Source organism: Helianthus annuus, chromosome 7 (assembly GCF_002127325.2).
Source record: "Helianthus annuus cultivar XRQ/B chromosome 7, HanXRQr2.0-SUNRISE, whole genome shotgun sequence".
Classification (NCBI taxonomy): Eukaryota; Viridiplantae; Streptophyta; class Magnoliopsida; order Asterales; family Asteraceae; genus Helianthus; species Helianthus annuus.
In genome coordinates this window covers 131,253,171-131,271,158 of record NC_035439.2, presented here as the reverse complement: position 1 = coordinate 131,271,158, position 17,988 = coordinate 131,253,171, and the positions used below count along the sequence as shown (strand labels likewise).

The following is a 17,988-nucleotide window of genomic DNA, read 5'->3' as shown; positions in this document are numbered from 1 at the left end:
CCGTGCCATTTTGTCCAGTCCCGAAATTTTTGCCTGTTTGTTTTGGTTGCTGATTAATCTTGTTTCAATCTTGCAGATGGATCACCCCTACTTGCAGTTCTCAAACAATGCCAGGGAAGGGTATTGTATCCCGAAGGTGGAACGATTGTGGGCCCGACGACACCTTATCGAGCCTATGAGGAAGCTGCAGTTGGTGGATTTGGATTTGCTCGGACAGGCCGAGAGGTTCGACGATCTGATGACTCCCCCGTGGTCTCGTCTTTTTGAGATCGCGGAACCGCAATATGTGGAGCTTGTTATCGAGTTCTTCGCGTCATTCCGATTCACCTTTCCATGTCCGGATGTCTACGACAAAAAACTTGGTGTTAAATTCCGGTTGGGGAGGAAATGGCACCACCAGTCAATAAGTCGATTCGGGATGGTGTTGGGGTTGTATGAAGATGATGAAATCGACTCGGAACTTTTTCACGGGAGCCTGCAGGATTGGGAGCCTGATGCAAACAAGGCAGCCTTTTGGGAGCAGATTACGGTGCCGGGTCGGATTTGGGAACCTCGCAGAGCCAAAGCTACATGGATACTTGACCCGCTTCATAGGGTCATCGAGCGCGCCATCTTTCATGTGATTGGTGGTCGGGGTGATAGCACAGGGAACATCACCACCCGCGACCTATTTCACCTGTACTGCATCATCTCGGGCTCAAACTGCAACTTAGCGGTCAGCGTTGCAGAGTCGATATTTCGAGGCGTTGGTTCGACGCCCACGTCACGGATTTGCGGAGGAGCCTTTGCAACCAAGCTTGCAAAATTTTATCGGGTTCGGTTAGACCATCTGACCGAAGCCTGTGACTACGGCCTTCTCGACTTGCAACAGCTGAAATCAATGCATCTTACCAGGAAAGTGAACGGGATTCCGAAGCTCGTTGACCGACATGGAAGGGTTTGGGACCCGCTACCTGTAGTTGAGGAGGGTGGTGGTGATGGTGGTGATGATGGTGATGGCGGCGATCATGATGTGCATATGCACGATATCCCGGTTCAGGGCCAGCATGGGGGCGCTGGGGGAGCGGACCCCCACATGCAGGTTGGACATGTGATTCACGGGTTTGATAGCCCGAATTGGGATAATGTGTATGGTGGCTTTGGTGGTGGAGGTTATGCACAGGGTGGTTATGGCGCCTACGGTCCTTCCGAGCCGTCATCGTTGGACCTCTGGAGGCGGATGGACGGACTGGCATTGGACCAAGAAGAAGTGAGGCGAGATGTGGGTCTCATACGCGCGGAGCAACATCGGCAGGGCAACTATTTGGAGGAGTTGCACGAGCAGCATCGACGAAGCATGGATTGGTTGTTCGGTTCGCAGCAGCATATCGCGAACTCACTCAACCATCCATACACACAGCCGCCTCCGCATTTTGCGCGTAGATCCAGGTTTGATCGCAGGGACGACACCGGTCCTTCGGGATCCGGTGGGAGGTTTTAGTCCCGCCCTCATCTCGTATTTGTATTACTATTTCGTGTTTGAGGGATGTGCCATTTTCCATCGTACGTACATCCCTCCGTTTTAGGTGTTAGTTTTTATCGCTTTATTAGTGGGTTAAATTAATAAACAAAGGCAAGGGAAGAAATGGGTTGGGTAAATTTCCTATGTGTTTGATCTTGTTTGCTACATGTGCAGTGTTGAGTTAAATGAGGTGTCGGCTTGTTGGAAGGGTTGGTAGTTCGTTGTGGATGCTCCTAGTTGCTTCATCTTGTTCCGCTTCTAGCTTCATGTTTCAGGGGAGTTTTCGTGTTCCCGCCTTCCTTTAGTTGTATTGAATTCGCAATTCTTTTGCTTATTCAATTTTTTGTTGTACATCGAGGGCGATGTACAATTCAAGTGTGGGGAGGTGGTCTATCGCTTGAGCTTTGTCGTTGTCATATATATATAAAAAAAAATAAAATAAAAAAAAAAAAAAAAAAAAACAATAATAATAATAATAAATAAAATAAAATAAAAATGCAAAGCTCTCTTTTAACAATTTTTGTGGCATATAAATCAAATCAACATAAGTATCTAAATAAGCACCAAAATTTTTGATAAATAAAATTGGGTTGACACAAAAAGGGGGTTCACTCGTGTAAAGAAAAAATAAAGACCGTTAAGTAACTTGTTTTTTGTACAAAATTGAGCATGAGAAATCAAGCGATTGACCTACTTGTTTGCCTTGCATATTTACCCAATACGCCCGTTTCCGTGAGTTATTTTTGAGCCTTATAGCTTTAGATTATTTTTGCTCATGTTTTTGCGGGCAAAGATTGAGTGAGCCGGATAACTTTTGCGATTTAGAACTTGTGTTAGGCATGCATTTCGAGGCCACAAAGCGAGAATACAAGCATAGAAGTGATTGAGGCATTAGGAAACCTTTTCATTTTAGCCATTTTCATTCACCCCCCTACCCGAATTATTCCCCTAGTTAAACCAATTTGAGCCTTTCCCGTTCGTTTCTTAAAAACCCCAAAACATTAGCCACTTAGCCAAATTAGCCTTTTATATTTTTTAGCCCATTTTTGGTTGGAAGCCCGGTTCGGTTTTAATTAACTTGTAGCTTTTGTATAGTTCTTCTTAGTTGTTATATCCCTCATGTTCAAGAGTTTTTAGCTAGGTAGACGTACTTAGTTCTCTCCAAAGCATGGGTTAGTTCTTGTAAAAAAAAAAAAAAAAAAAAAAAAAAAAAAAAAAAAAAAAACGAAAGAAATATAGTTGAAAGAGCCTTATCAAATGGCTTTGTTAGAGCGATTTTGGGAGCAAAAAGAAATACTTGTTGGTGAGCTCTCGGTTAGTTACTATTTAGTTGTATAGTTTTATTTTTCTTATGCTTTAAGTTAGTCAAACCGTCGGGTTACAACCGTTTTAGCCACTTTTCAAAATCCACTTCCATACCCCTAACCCAAGCCAAGTTACAACCCAACCAAGACCTCATGATTTATGCTATATTTTTGTCTAGTGATTAGATTTGATCCTTCCACAAGCTTATGATATCGCATAGTTATCGTCTTGGCATCGAGTGTTCTAAACATACTCCATGAATTGTATGTGTTCCTATATTAAGCCGAGTGTGTGTGAACATTGTGAGGATGCTTGGTGAATTGGTAGGGATTTCTAAGATGGACCATTGCTCATAAACTTATTTTACATATCTCTTTTCGGTTGTTTCTTTATATTGAGCACTCCTTGATTGTTTTGACCCAAGTTATTTGTTTGTGCTTATGAAATGCTAGTTGAGATGATTGCCATTTAGAGAGTTTCGTTGATTTTAGTTTGCTTGAGGACAAGCAAAGTTCAAGTGTGGGGATGTTTGATGTATAAGAATTTATACATCTTTTAAACGTCAAATACGCCCCGTTTATGCGAAAACTCTTTGTATTTTCATTGATTTTGGTACTTATTTGAGTTGGAGCATTTTGGTGACTTTTTCTCTCAAGAATCTGGTCTTGGAAGCTTGTTGGAGCCAAGAAGGAGCCTTGAAGAGGATTAAACCACTTGAAGATCTACTCAAACACCATTTAAATCTTGTCTTTAACTTGGTTAGCTACTACTTTATGAACAATTTGTGTTTATTTATGCTTGATTTGGTAGTCATGAGCCTTATGGGCTAAACATTTGTGTTGTCTAAACTATGTTGAAGCTTATGAACATGTGATAATATGGAAGTAGATGTGATGATTGTTCTTGTTAATCTTCATGTTGTCATTTGATTTTGTTCTTGGAGTTCATATGCATGCTTAAAGTTCTTGTTCTTGAATGTTTGCTCATAAGTATTTACATGTTGTGTTGGAAAGCCCATGTAGAGATTATGATTATTGAATCTTGTTAACTTGTTAGTATGATTCATAGCATGAAACTAGGAATGGTGAGTGCTAATATGATATGAACAATGATTTGAGCTTGTGTGTGAATTCTTGCATCTAGATTTGGAAAGATCAAAAGTATGTTTATATGAATTCTATAGTTTGTGTTCATGTTTGGTTGATGATTTAGGCCAAGGTTGTTAACTAGCATGACCATGCTTGTGGTTCATATCAAGAACATAGTGATAGTGCCAACTACTTAAAACCAAGTTAGGGTGATTAGTGTGTTTCTCATATTAGTTTTCCCTAATTTGAAGAGTTAGGAGTTTTGACAAATGAATAACTCATCATCAAAGATTAACATCAACTTAGCAAGTGAGCTTAAAGGAATAATTTTTAGGTGATTAGAATGTTAATTCATTTTTAATTTTCCTAAGAATTATAAACTAGGAAGCCTTGATTGGGGACTTAGTTAAAATTGGAGCTTGCATCATCACAATCCCTTCCTCTTTGTTGTCACATGTGAATAAGTGGATGCTTAGTTTAGGCAACCTTTCTTAGTTATTGTTATTTGTTAGAAATTTTAGTAGTTTATTTATTTTGCATGATAAGTTAGAAAAACCAATCCAATCATTTGAAAAGGCTTTGAAGTAACAAAAGTTTAGTATCGAGACACCGCATCCACGGATTGATATCCGGTTCTTACCGATTAGCTATATTACCACCCGACGGGTACACTTGCCCTTTGTGTGTGTAGTTAGTTTCTAGGTGAAAAACCATTTTAAAACTAAATTTGTGTGAAGAAAAACTCAATTAAAAATATATATAATTCACTCACATCAATGGGGAAGAAGATGGAATGGGGAAGCAGATAGAATGGGTTGTTAGGGTTTTAAATGTAATTCATTAATATGGATTGGGAAAAGACATAATTGCCCATCAGGTGTTTTGCGCGTGACAAGTTTTAACGGTTAAAATGGATGACATTTAGGGCGGGGAATAAAATCATGAAGGGCTTCACAAATCAGGGAGTAAAATGTCTATTTTTAAAGGTTTGGGCCAAACTATTAAAGTGACCAAACCACATGGAGCAAAACAGAAGTTTACTCTATTAGATATATCCTCGGACAGTCGGACAATACCAACTCCTCGAACTGGGCCAACATCTAGCGGTCTCTAAAGGTGTATTGGGTTACGCTATCAATATCGGCCCAAACAAAAGAGTGAATCAGTGACATCAGGTGCTAATTATTTGAGCTTGACAGGGACATTCAGCTATTTTTTTTTGCTTGATCCTCCTTTTTAATTACAACTAGCTTTAACTCCCCGCGTTGCAGGACGGGGGCATAAAATCATGTTAAGTAGCAACTGAACAACGATAAAACCAGCAAATGGCATAACAAACACGAAACTTTAGCACCCAATGACTCATGTGATGTAAAACGTACACGAAGTCGAATTTATACCGACACTAATTAGAAAGTCTACAGAGTCAACCCAATTTATTTTATTAAGTTTTTAGAAAATGGGTGACAAAGTTGAGGTGTAGGAAAAAAATATTTCACTAAAAGACAAGAAGAAAAGGAAAACAAACTTAAGGGACCAAATATGACTACTAAATACTGTGCTAAGTAGCAAACAAATGCCGATTAAATCTGGAAAAAATAAGCACGTAAAACTCTTGGGAGTAAAAATACCACTTTACAAAGTTTTTAGAACATTGAGGGGTTGTAAATATCATTGTTGAAAGTTACGAGGTTTACACGAAAAGATAAAGAGTAAATTGCCATTTTGATCCCTGAGGTTTGGTCACTTTTGCCACTTTAGTCCAAAACTCAAACCTTTTGCATCTGGATCCCTATGGTTTCAGTTTTATTGCTATTTTGGTCCAAAAGTGAAACATGCCATATTTATTTTATAAAATCCTACTATTTTGTCCTTTTCCTTAGAGGCAAAATGGTCATTTCAATTTTATTTTATTTAAAGCTTTTATTAAAGGGACTATTTATATAAATAGGTTCAAGTTTTGGACCAAATTAAAAAAAATTATATGTTTCTGTTTCATCCTCTATTCTCTCTCAACTTCATCCCTATCTCCCTACAACACCCTCTCTTCTCTCTCAACTTCATCAATGGTTTCTGCTTCTGCAACACCTCTACAGGTTTCTGATAATTCGGCTGACGTAATCGCGTACGGCAGGTTTCTGATAATTCGGCTTCTGGGGTAAGTTGAATTTTAGTTCTTTGGTATGATGGGGAAGTAGATCGAATTAGTGTTGAGAGAGTTAAGCGATTGGGCTTGAAATTGAGAGAGAAATTAGGGGTTTGAAGGGGGATTTGGGGATTGAAATTAGGGTTTTTAGGGTTTTGAGGGAGTGTAGATTAGAAGATGTGTTTGGAGTGGTGGTAATGGAGGTTAATGATGAAGAAGCTATTGCAGAACAAATGATAAACTGAAAAAATCACTTGCACGAAGAGCGGGAGTATCCTTAGAAGACGCTTGAAACAGAACAAAACTAGGATCAGAACTCGAGAGCGGAAGATACGAACCGACTTCCGCCTCTTTAGCGAGTGAAACCGAAGGTGAATGCAATGGAATTAGAGTTGTTAATGTGTGCAAAATGCAACATATAAAGTACATCAACTGAAGCATAAAACCAACATTTTTTTAGTACTAATGTTGGAAAAAACGCGTTTCTTTCATCCTTTTGAATTTACAGGACCAAAAGAGCTTGAAAGAACAAAAGGAACAAATAAGCAGCAAAAAACCAACATAAATACTAGAAGAAGGAATAACGTGACATGCCCGACCCCTCAGCAGCATCTCCTAAGACATAAACAAGGAAGGAGAAGCTGACCACGGGGTTGTGCCCAGCTACCACAGGGCTGATGTGTGTAAAATTCAACATATAAATTACATCAATTGAAGTATAAAACTAACTTTTTTTAGTACTAATATTGGAAAAAGTGTGCTTTTGTCTTCCTTTTGTATTTTCAAGATTAAATGAGCGTAAATGAACAAAAGGAACAAATATGCAACAAAATCTAACATAAATACAAGAAAAGGAATAAACGTGGCATGCCCAACCCCTCGACAGCATCTTCCCAAGCAAAAACAAGAAAACAGAAGGCTGACCACGGCCTCGTGCCCAGCGGACACGGGGGCGTGGCCAGATGTCTGCAGAAAAGACAAAGCTATAGAAGCTTCTATTCCCGACACGTGGGCATACCCAGCTCAACACGGGGCGTGGTCAACGCTAAGATTCGCAGAATCCAAGCAAATTTTGATAGTACAGATACGCTTCTGCACACGGGGCCGTGCCCAGCGGACATGGGGCGTGTGGAGCTAATGTAGACAAATTGCAATTAATGAAGAAAAAGAAAGTGGATGGACACGGGGCCGTGCCTAATGGACACGGGGCCGTGCCTAATGGACACGGGGCCGTGTCCGGGCTTGTGTACAAGCTATAAATATAGGTGCTTGATTCACTTCAAAGGCATCCGTTGAAAAACCAAATACAGTATGAGATTGAAAGTTTGTTTACCACAAATATGTGATAAGTGCCCACCTAAACTAAAATTCAAACACGATATATAGTTATTTTTGTTTGAAGGTAAGTGAATATGGGTATGTGGCTCAGGTAAGTTTTTAATATTTATGGCTAAGTTGGAAAATGGTTATCATTTGATGGCACATTTTAGTGAATTGCTTAGTCATTACTAAATCATAACTAAAACGAAACTTGCTTACTTAGCATATTAACTCTAGGAGTAGATGTCAATCATGGGAGCACCGCTTAAATTCCAATAAAAAATTAAGTGTGTTATACTCCTTGTGGTTTCCCCATTTGTTACTCGAATAGTCCCCAAAGTGAATGAAGGTTAATTTCTCCAGTTAAGGCAATGTAAAATTACTAAAACTAGAATTGAGACCCGCCGCAATGCGGCGGGGATTCTTTAGTTATGACTAGGTCGATCTAGGACTCGCACGTTATGTTAAACCTATCAAACGGGGAAAAATAGACGATCTAAAAACGTTCACCCACACACGCACGTTGCGTCATGTTAACTCGCAAAATTTAGAACGAAACGTAAAAAGTTAAACCAAAGACGCACATTGCGATGTGTTAAGTCACAAAATTTAGAACCAAGCATAAAACGAAAATTTACGGAAAATGAAAACTATAAAGGAACAAAGTTGAAAGTAAAAAAAGTTGTGAGGATAGATTGCAAAAGATAAAAAGTTTTGGGTTAAACGTAAAAAAACAAATAGTTTTGCGTTAAAAGTAATTTATGAAATACTTTTGGGCGAAAAGTAAAAAAAAAATCAATTTTTTTTGGAAACCCCCAAAGCCAAGGTTACGACAATCATATGCATAACCATTTTTTTCTTTGGAAACACCCCCAAAGCACACGCCGCGTTGCGGTGGGGCGTAAAAGGTGTCAAATAGTACTAATGTCACACAACCGTTATCGACCACCAACACTGACTCGACCTAGGATCTGTGTGTTGCGACGAACCTGTCAAACATGAAAAAATAGAGGTAAAAACGCTGAACCGTACGTTGCGTCGTATTAACTTGCAAAATTTGAAACAAAACATAAAAAAGTTGAACCACACTTGTACGTTGCGTCGTATTAACTCGAAAAATTAAGAACTATAAGTAAACCGAAAATTTGCCAAAGATGAAAAGTATAAGTGACAAAAGTTGTGAAGTTAAATTGCAAATAATGAAAAGTTTTGGGTTAAAGTTAAAAAAACAAATTATATAGGGTTAAAATTATAAAAGGTAAAACCTTTGGGTTAAAAGTACTGAAAAGTTTGGGTTAAAGTTAATTATGTAGGGTTAAAATTGCAAAAGGTAAAAACCTGTGGGTTAAAATTAAAAAATAAAGTTTTTATTTTTGAAAAACTCTCAAAGCACAAGTTACAAGTGGTTATGCACAAAAAGTTTGCTTATTTATATATGGAATAATATCTTTAATGAAACAAAGAACAAAAAAATAAAATAGAAATTAATTAAGGCCCACTCTTTTTTATATCATTTTTATTTGTAAAACCCCACCACCACACTTCATCTTCAACCTCCACCCACCATCATCTCCAGGGGTGGATTTAAGAGGGTTGAGGGGGTGCACGGACTACCCTTCAACTTTCTTGGCGGAGTATAAAATTAGTATCTCTATATAACTTTGTCGCCGTTTTTTGTTATGACCCTCTCAAACTATTGTAGTCAGAGACAGAGTGTGTGCGAGATGAAAAAAAGAAGAAGAGTAAAACTAAGATAGTTGGATTTTTTCCCGCAGTCGACATCGAGCGGCTGTGAAGTGGTAACAACAAAGGATGAAGAAGATGACCTAAATGTTAATCTAGGATGTGGTGGTGGAGGTTCAGGAAGTGGCAGGTGGCTTGGTTTGCGAATGGAATTGGAAATCAAATGTTATGGAAGAGGAAACGGTTACCCAGATTAGCGCATTAGAAAATATTGTCAAAAGTATGTCTTTTGGAAATGGAGTGGATAAATGGATATGGAAAGCTGATGTTTCAGGGGCTTTCACTGTTTCTTCCATGAAATCCATCATTGAGGCTTCGAATGCGGATGAGAATATCGAAGTGTGGGATTGGAATGCTTTGGTTCCTATTAAACTTAACACTTTTGGGTGGAGATTATTATTGAACAGGCTTCCGACTCAGACGTGTTAAGAAAAAGAGGTATATTAATTGGCCCGTCAATGTGCCCTTTATGCAATATGGCGAGCGAATCTGCGGACCATATTTTTGCGTCCTGATACGTGGCTTCGGTGATCTGGAACGCGGTAAGTGGATGGTATGGGTTGGATCCGATTAATGTCTCCTCAGTTCGTGATATCTTCGAGATTCACCATTCAGCGGCCGGCTCAAGTTATAAACGTCAACTGATCCACGCTATCATTACGACGACAGCTGGACATTATGGAAAACCCGAAACAACATCATCTTCAACAACGGTTCGTTTAAAGTGGATGGCATTATAGGAGAAGTCAAATCGTCCAGCTTTCTTTGGGTTAAGTATAGGACAAAGGATAAATGTCGAGTGGAATAGATGGATCTCTGTTGATTTGTAATTTCCTTTCCTGTTTGTTTGTTTGTTTGGTCCTTCGTCTAGCTTCTTGTTAGCGAGGATTGGTTCAATGAAATTTGCCGTTCAAAAAAAATGTTAATATCTATCTAGGATGTGATGGGTCCGTTTATAAAAGTATGCAATGACCCGGTGTTTTCACCTAACATAAAATAATATTCAGTAGTAAAACTTTAAAACTAGTTTTTACCATTTATTTCTTTATTAATCTATTTTAACTTAGTATAAAAGAAGTTTGCTTTTTTAATTTGTATTGTTTTTTATTAATGTGTATATCGTTTTATATAGTTTCTTTTGGTTTTCTCCAAAATATATAAATAACGGTGTCCATTTTTCTAACTTTTTTATTCAATAAGTAACTAAAATAATATTTATCAAATCCTTTTAACATATCAATTCAAGTAATGTTAAAAAGAAGTCGACAATAGTTCATGTGTTTATCGTAGATTAATTGTTAAAAACTTTATCCACGACGTATGAATGCGCGTATAAAAACAAAATTTCATTGGAACCATCCACTTAAAGCTTTCTGGGTTTCTTCACTGATTAAGAAACCCTGAGGTTCAAAAATGTTTTTAGGAATGCCTCTAAATTTTTCTTCTAGTTCCGCTATTGATCATCTCTCTCTTCCACCCTCCACCATCACCGCCACAGTTGTTTTTTGACTAGCAATGTGTTAAAGAAAAAGACAAAATAAATAAATAAATAAATAAAAAGCTGCCTTTTTGTATAAAGTTGTCAAGCTTGCTTTTCATCAGTACCTTCTGTTAGTTGTCCCCATCAAGCCACCGTATAACCTGTCCACTTTGCTTGTAACCTTGGTTGACCAAGAATGGATGAATGTGCAAGTTGGCATCCTTATCTCAGTTATTATAATAGAATACAAGAGAATGAGTTTTAGTCTTCAATAAATACTTTCACCATTCAAACCACCACATAACACCCACTATCTATCACTCCCTCAACCTCGGCTCTCACATTGTCTAAAACTTATTTTAACCACACTTAAATTACCCTAATTCAACTTTGGAGTCTTGCAAGTTCCAGGCCCTTCATCCTTTGTTCTTCCTTCTTGCTAATCCTTGGTATGATTCTTTTTATTTATTCTTGTAGTTATTCTAAATTGATATTTGTACTACTTTGGACCAAATAAAAGAAAAAAAAATCTATTTACCCAAAATAATTAGATTTCCGTAAAAATCACAGATTGTGTTTTGGAAATGAAACATGCATACATATCATTTTTGGATCAACTCTATCATCAACCTACATACAGGTCTTGGGTTAAAATTAAATTATATAAGTTGTTGTTTAAGTTAATTTAACTATATAAATGAGTTATTTTTATGGACAACGTGTGTGTATATATATTTGTAGGTTTATGAAGTTTTGAAAATTCTAAGTTAAGATGATTCTGAGTTATGAGATATTATGTCAAAATGTGGTATATATAATTTTAGAAAATATATACAACTTATACTTGGGTGTTTTCCTTATTTATACATATAAGTGTATTTCAGGTGAGTTTTTACATAAAAATATAAAGATGTATTTTTACGTAAAATTACAAAGTAGACAAAGACCCAAAGTGTGTGTATATTTACTTCTCGAGTAGTTTCGTACGCGATCACCTAAATATACACCAATCTTAGATTTAGGTTCAAAGACAGGATGCTTTCTATAGGATTATTTTTCTAGAATACATATTAGAATTAGTACCCACCGCAATGTGGCGGGATACATACACATATGAAGTGTAAAACATACTTAGGTCACTAACGTGTTGTGACGGCATGGTGATCGCAACACCAACTTCGTAATAACAGGTTAACAAAGTTTCTTTACACATGATTAAGACACCAATAGTGGGAAGAGTTTATCAATTAGAATACAAAATGAGTACCAAAATTTTGATCCACACTTTTATTTCCTTCCCAAGTGATTCCATCATACCAGGGTTGACCTCCACATACCATGGGCTTCCATCCCTCTGCAATGTGATTCAAAACATACTGCAACATTATTGTAAAGTAAAAAAATCAATTAGCAAAATATTAACATCTCGGTTTCAGAACGGAAAAAGATTACAAGGCAATGCGTGAATCAAATGAACCACTTCTGTGTTTTGTAATTAACTAACATCACTTACCCATAAATATAATTTTGTTAAAATAAGAGAACTAAGGGCACTAAAAGCATATGAATACACATTAAGCAACTGTTGATCCATTATTTGTAGCTAATTTTCTACATTGGAACAATAAAATAAAACATAACTGGCTCGATACCGGTTGACACCAAGCTTATCCCAAACCACGATATTAAAAAAATGATTAAAGTTAAAAAGCAAAGAAAATAACTTGGTTTGGGATGGCGAATCTCCTTAGCCATGGCCGCAGTTCTCGCATCAATTTTAACAATAGGAACTCTTTTCATACCAGAAACACCGAACAACGTCATACAACACAACTGAATCAGATAAAGCTAAGCAAATGGTACAAAACTTTCAAGGCACAAACAACATACAATCCGAGTTTGATGATCTTGCTGCTGCGAATGAAATCTCGAACCATATTAAACACCCATTTAAAAAAACATCCTGAAACAAAAATCCAGACGACAGCTTGTTATGGCAACTGTTAACCATTCTTTCAACATGATAAACATGATACATGAATCAGTGTTATCTCACTCATTCTATGAACCAATTTTAACTCGAACTAAACGTCAGTGAGCATGGAGCTAAAACAAATTACAACCTGTAATTAACTTCGACAACCTAAATTCAAAAATAATCACCTGATCAAGTGCAATCGTACGGCCTTTTCCCGCCCGCTCAACTACCGTTTGCTCAATCAGACCCGCAATTCATAAAAACATATATGAATCTATATACAATTTCTAATATCGTGCGCACATTTAATCGGAAACTTTTTTGACGAAAATAAAGCAACCTAAGTTAGAACATTCATGCCTTTTGTGGGCCCCATAGCTCGGCATCTTTACCAGACTTGTTAAGCTTCTTTATAAGCGCAGCCGGGTCTGCGAGTCTGTGGCCTTTACATCCCCGTTCGTTTGTTACCACATATTAGAATACAAAAGTTTCCTTATAATACATACAATCTGAGTTCTGATGAACGGAATGGACATAACCAACTGCATCTAAGAAAGCTCTTCCTAGTTGATGATTTGCAAGAGGACCATGGCATTCCAAAAGCTGTCGGATTAAACATGACCATAAACATAAGCTTAATGCATAAAACTAAATAAACAAACATATCAAATAATCACAACTTGGCATTAACACTATCAGAAACGATACGGTTCTCAGAAATTGACATAATCATAGCTGTTTTTGCATCATGTTATTCAACAAGGGTGCACTACATGGCAAGTAGTGAATCATTGCATTGGACACATGACAGATAACCTTCTTCTCATAACAATGACATTATATAAAGGCTAATTGACTATCTATAATAAACATTCAACATTTAATGTGTTACATCGATGTCTCTCTCTGCTGATGGAAATTAAGACTATCCAATTTCAGAAAGAAATATGGCCGATCTTCCGTTACATTTAAACTCATGATCAATACACTGGAAATCAACGAAATACAGCAAGGTAATAAAAAGATTATCTAATCGCTGTTTATAAGAAACATAACCATAAAAAAACAAAAATCCATAAGAACAAAAATCGCTCTTCGGACCAGCGCTTGTTATAGTAACAAACTGTTTATAAACCCTAAAACAATAACCGAAGTTGAACCTCCTCATCTAGGAGGCTCAAACAAACGTCTCTGAGCAGACCACGCCTAAGCGGATTGAAACCCTCTAAACAAAGGCATAAAACCACCATCTATGTTCAAAGCGTCTGCGAAACAACAAAACCCTACACCTCCACCCTCAAGCCACCACCGCTCCGTCACCACCGACATCGCCTTTCTCTCTCTAGGTTTGTATATATGTATTGAGAGTGTAGATGAAAAAGAAAAGGATATGGTTTTCCCCCAAAACAACGGCTGCCATAATAAGTCACAGGTTTTCTTCATTGAAAACCCTAAATTTGTTTTGGAGAATGATGGACGTTTCTATAGCTTCTCTGTATTGACAGAGAGAATAGAAAAGGGTTTTGGGAGGAAGAAGAGATGATGTGTTTTGGGGAGAAGAAAGAGAGATGATTCAGTATTTGGCACGTGTATGAAGCAAGAATCACATATCCAATTTTTTTTTTGAAAAACACCCAAAGCTAAGGGTACAACTTACCTTAGCTTAAAGTTGTTGCTTTATAATAAGGTTTTAATATATATTTATTCACCAAATTAGTCGTATCGGTTCTCGGGTTACTCTAAAGTATTGTTTTATATACCCAGACACGGTTTATTTTCAAGGTTGAGTACTAAAATAAGTCATGATTCCATGCATTGTATATATTTATATATTTATAGAAAATATAAATATTGTATATCCTTAATCACTTGGGGATTAAGTTGTTCTAAAGGCTTAATACATATACGGGATATAAATGAGATTAAGCGATCATAGAAATATTGTTTCCCATTAAGATAATAACCTTCACATGGAGTCGTTTACTTAGCGATTCGACAGAGATCGGTGACAAACATTATAACCGTATTCCCTCCAACGGAAACTTATCTTTTTGCTATTTACTAGGGATGCCTTAGTATTAGCATACACAAAACGAGCTTATGGTTCAAGTCAGTTTTATCTTGCACAAGAATATCAAGGTGAGTGAGTTCATAACCCCCGCTTTTTACAATTTTACATTTTTATAAATGTTTTCGGGGTGGAAAGACATGCAAGTTTGTAAAAGCATACAATATTTCACTGAACAAAAACTACGTATTTCTAAACCATGTTACAAACGAATTCCAACTACACAAATGGTTTATGAAAGGTTTATGCTAAACATACCGGTTTTACAAAAACATACGCGTTTTTCAAAACATGTATGAGTTTCATGACTAGTGACGGGATTGTCCTAGTTACAATTAGGGACTAGATTGTCCTACATACGAAACAACGGGACTGGGTTGTCCAACATACAAACGATGGGACTGGGTTATCCTACATATAAACGATGGGACTGGGTTGTCCTACATATAAACGATGGGACTGGGTTGTCCTACATACAAACGAAGGGATAGGGTTGTCCTACATACAAATGAAGGGATTGGGTTGTCCTACATACAAACGTTGGGACTGGGTTGTCCTACAGACAAACGAAAGGACTGGGTTGTCCTACATACAAATGAAGGGACTGAGTTGTCCTACATACAAACATCAGGACTAGATTGTTCTACGTACAAACATAAGGATTTTATTACGTTAACATGATTTAAACCGATTACCAAACAGATTTATTTTAAATCTTTTTCAAATAAACTATGAACTCGCCAACTTTATGTTGATTTTTTGCATGATCTTTCCCAGGTTTCACATACGAACTATGGCACGGTTGGAATAGGAGAACCCTTTGGAATTCAAGTACTTAGCAGGCGTTCAACTGTCTAGAAGTCTTAGCATTCTACTTTCGTTGTGCAATGAAGATACCGGTCGGATCACCCCGGGTTTTGCGGGTGTGACAGATAAAACATAAATGAAGTCACTTAAACTAACCCAAATCAAAATAGCATAAACGTAAAAATAAGCACAAGAGCGACAAAAGCGTGTAAAAACTTTTTCAACTTAAAGCCAAAATCATATACTCGTGGTCAAACTGTTATGCGACTTTGAAATTGAGTATAGCAAACGTCAAACCGCATAGCAAAAAAACGGGGAAACAAATCACTTCTTTCATTGGGTGATTTGAGTATTGCAATCCCCCCCCCCCCATTCATGTAATTTTTAGAAAAAAGTCATATAAAAACTCACTCCATCCGCATTATTGCCTAGTGGAGATGGATGTGATCGGGTGGTTCCGTTGGTGGCACGATGATACTCCAGTTGTAACGGATATACATTGTTAGATCATGTAACGAAACAGAGTTTAGTCAAGACCTTGGCTACATATCACTCTTTACTTCTGTAATCATTACTGATAGGTTGACCAACAACAAAACCGACAGGACTCTATAAGAACAGTTGGTGGAGGTGGCGAGCTTATTTGAAGACTTTGAACAGCATCCGCACTAGTACGGGGATTTAAGTTTAGATGGCAAGCCACTTAGTCTATTCCACGGATACGACCCCAAATCTGCTGAACACTCATTTCATGGGTGGTACTACGAGAAGTTCGTTTGTTTCAGAACACAAATAACTATGAAATTTGGGAAATAGAAGTATCATATGCAAAACATAAACATATGTTTCTAAAGAGAGGTTCACGAAATCATATGTACGTTGAGAGTACCCTTGCACAGGTCTTAAGAAGGTTCATCTGGTTGTATATATTTTTGTTGAATCATATATTTAGAATCACGTCACGAGGCCTAATAACATATGCAACAGAAGGACAGCCCTGATATCCCGGATGACTCAACAACATAAAGACTCGAAACCTCGGACATTGGCTATCTATCAACGCAAGATTTAAGACCGTAAAATCATACGTCGATGGTATGTTACCCACGTGATACATATCTGTTTGTATCACTTAGTATATTTTATCGCTTTGAGCGTTAAGCTTACCGACGTATCACAATAGATCCTAGTCTTTTCAGCTATAACACCTTACGTGTGTTGGTCAAACCCTTAACCAAATCAAAGCCAACCATATCCAAATCAAAGCACAATCTGTTTGCATTATTTAATCACCATTGACACATATCTGCAGGCAGATACTCCTAACTCAACCCTAAATTCATAGCATCTACAATCGAAGCTCCAACTCTTCTAGATTGCGATTCCACTGGCAACAGGTATGTTTATTCTTCTTCTGTTTTCAGCTTATTTGTTCAATTTTCACGTCTTATCGATATTCTCTGCGAGAGCATGTGCAATTCAAGTAGGGGATGATAAATATGTGGCCTAGCTTTGTTTGTTTGTTTTAGGGCCTAGGTTTTTTAATACACTTCTATGCATGTGATTTGGTTTATCTTGTTTTCTGTGGTCGTGATGATGGGCTTTTTCTACGTTTTAGGTCTCACAAGTTTGTTGTTATCTTCCTGATATGGCTCAGCAAATTATAGAATATAACATTGTCTACATGAGAGGTGGAGAGTGGGAATCCTTATATAACGGTACCATGAGGTTCAACGGATGGCCCGAAACAACACAAATTTTTATGACAAGTGATACGTCGTATGCGATGTTTGTTGACCATATTAGAGAAAATATGCTTTTCATTCCCGGTCAAGAAATGGATCCACGCTATATCGTTCATCAAGGAGAAAGACGAATGAGCATTATAGGTATGATCTTAAGGAATGAGAGACACTATCTCCAATTCCTTCAACACGTAAGAAGACACCCACAACATCAGAGTGTTCTAATGACCGTCGATCCATTAAGTTATGTTTCTGTTTTTAGCTCATTTGTTCAATTTTCACTTCTTATCGATATTCTCTGCGAGAGCATTTGCAATTCAAGTAGGGAATGATAAATATGTGGCCTAGCTTTGTTTGTTTTAGGGCCTAGGTGTTTAATACACTTCTATGCATGTGATTTGGTTTATCTTGTTTTCTATGGATGTGATCAGGGACGCAGGATAAGTGGGGCGGGCCACCCTCCGAATTTTTCGCTCATTAGTGTTATATATGTAGTTTTCGTATAGAAATTTTTGGGTGTATATGTTTTCGCCCCCCCACCCCCATTTTCGAGGGCAAGCTTCTCCACTGGTCGTGATAGTGGGGCTTTTCTATGTTTTAGGTCTCAAAAGTTAAAAATGGATGAAACTGATCTTGTTAACCAAAGGTAATCTAGTTATATATATATAGAAAAAGTATACGTACATTGCTTACACGATGGCAAATCGCACGTTGTGTTATAAAAAGTGAAAATTGCGTGTGTTTAAAAAAACTGAAGTCGCAGGTTATGTTTATAAACAATGAAATCGCATGTGTGTAAAAACTGAA

At 37.4% G+C, this 17,988-nt stretch overlaps 1 long non-coding RNA gene across 2 annotated transcripts; it reads left to right on the top strand.

Annotated features, from left to right (window-relative positions):
* The first annotated feature begins 10,809 nt into the window (after positions 1-10,809).
* LOC110868559 lies at positions 10,810-17,597 on the top strand. Of its 2 annotated transcripts, XR_002552554.2 has the most exons (5): positions 10,810-11,032; positions 14,627-14,700; positions 15,407-16,531; positions 16,749-16,833; positions 17,055-17,597. It is a non-coding gene; the product is annotated as an uncharacterized LOC110868559 (long non-coding RNA). The 2 variants fall into 2 exon arrangements; XR_004862739.1 differs by having other exon boundaries at positions 15,407-16,833.
* Positions 17,598-17,988: the final 391 nt, after the last annotated feature.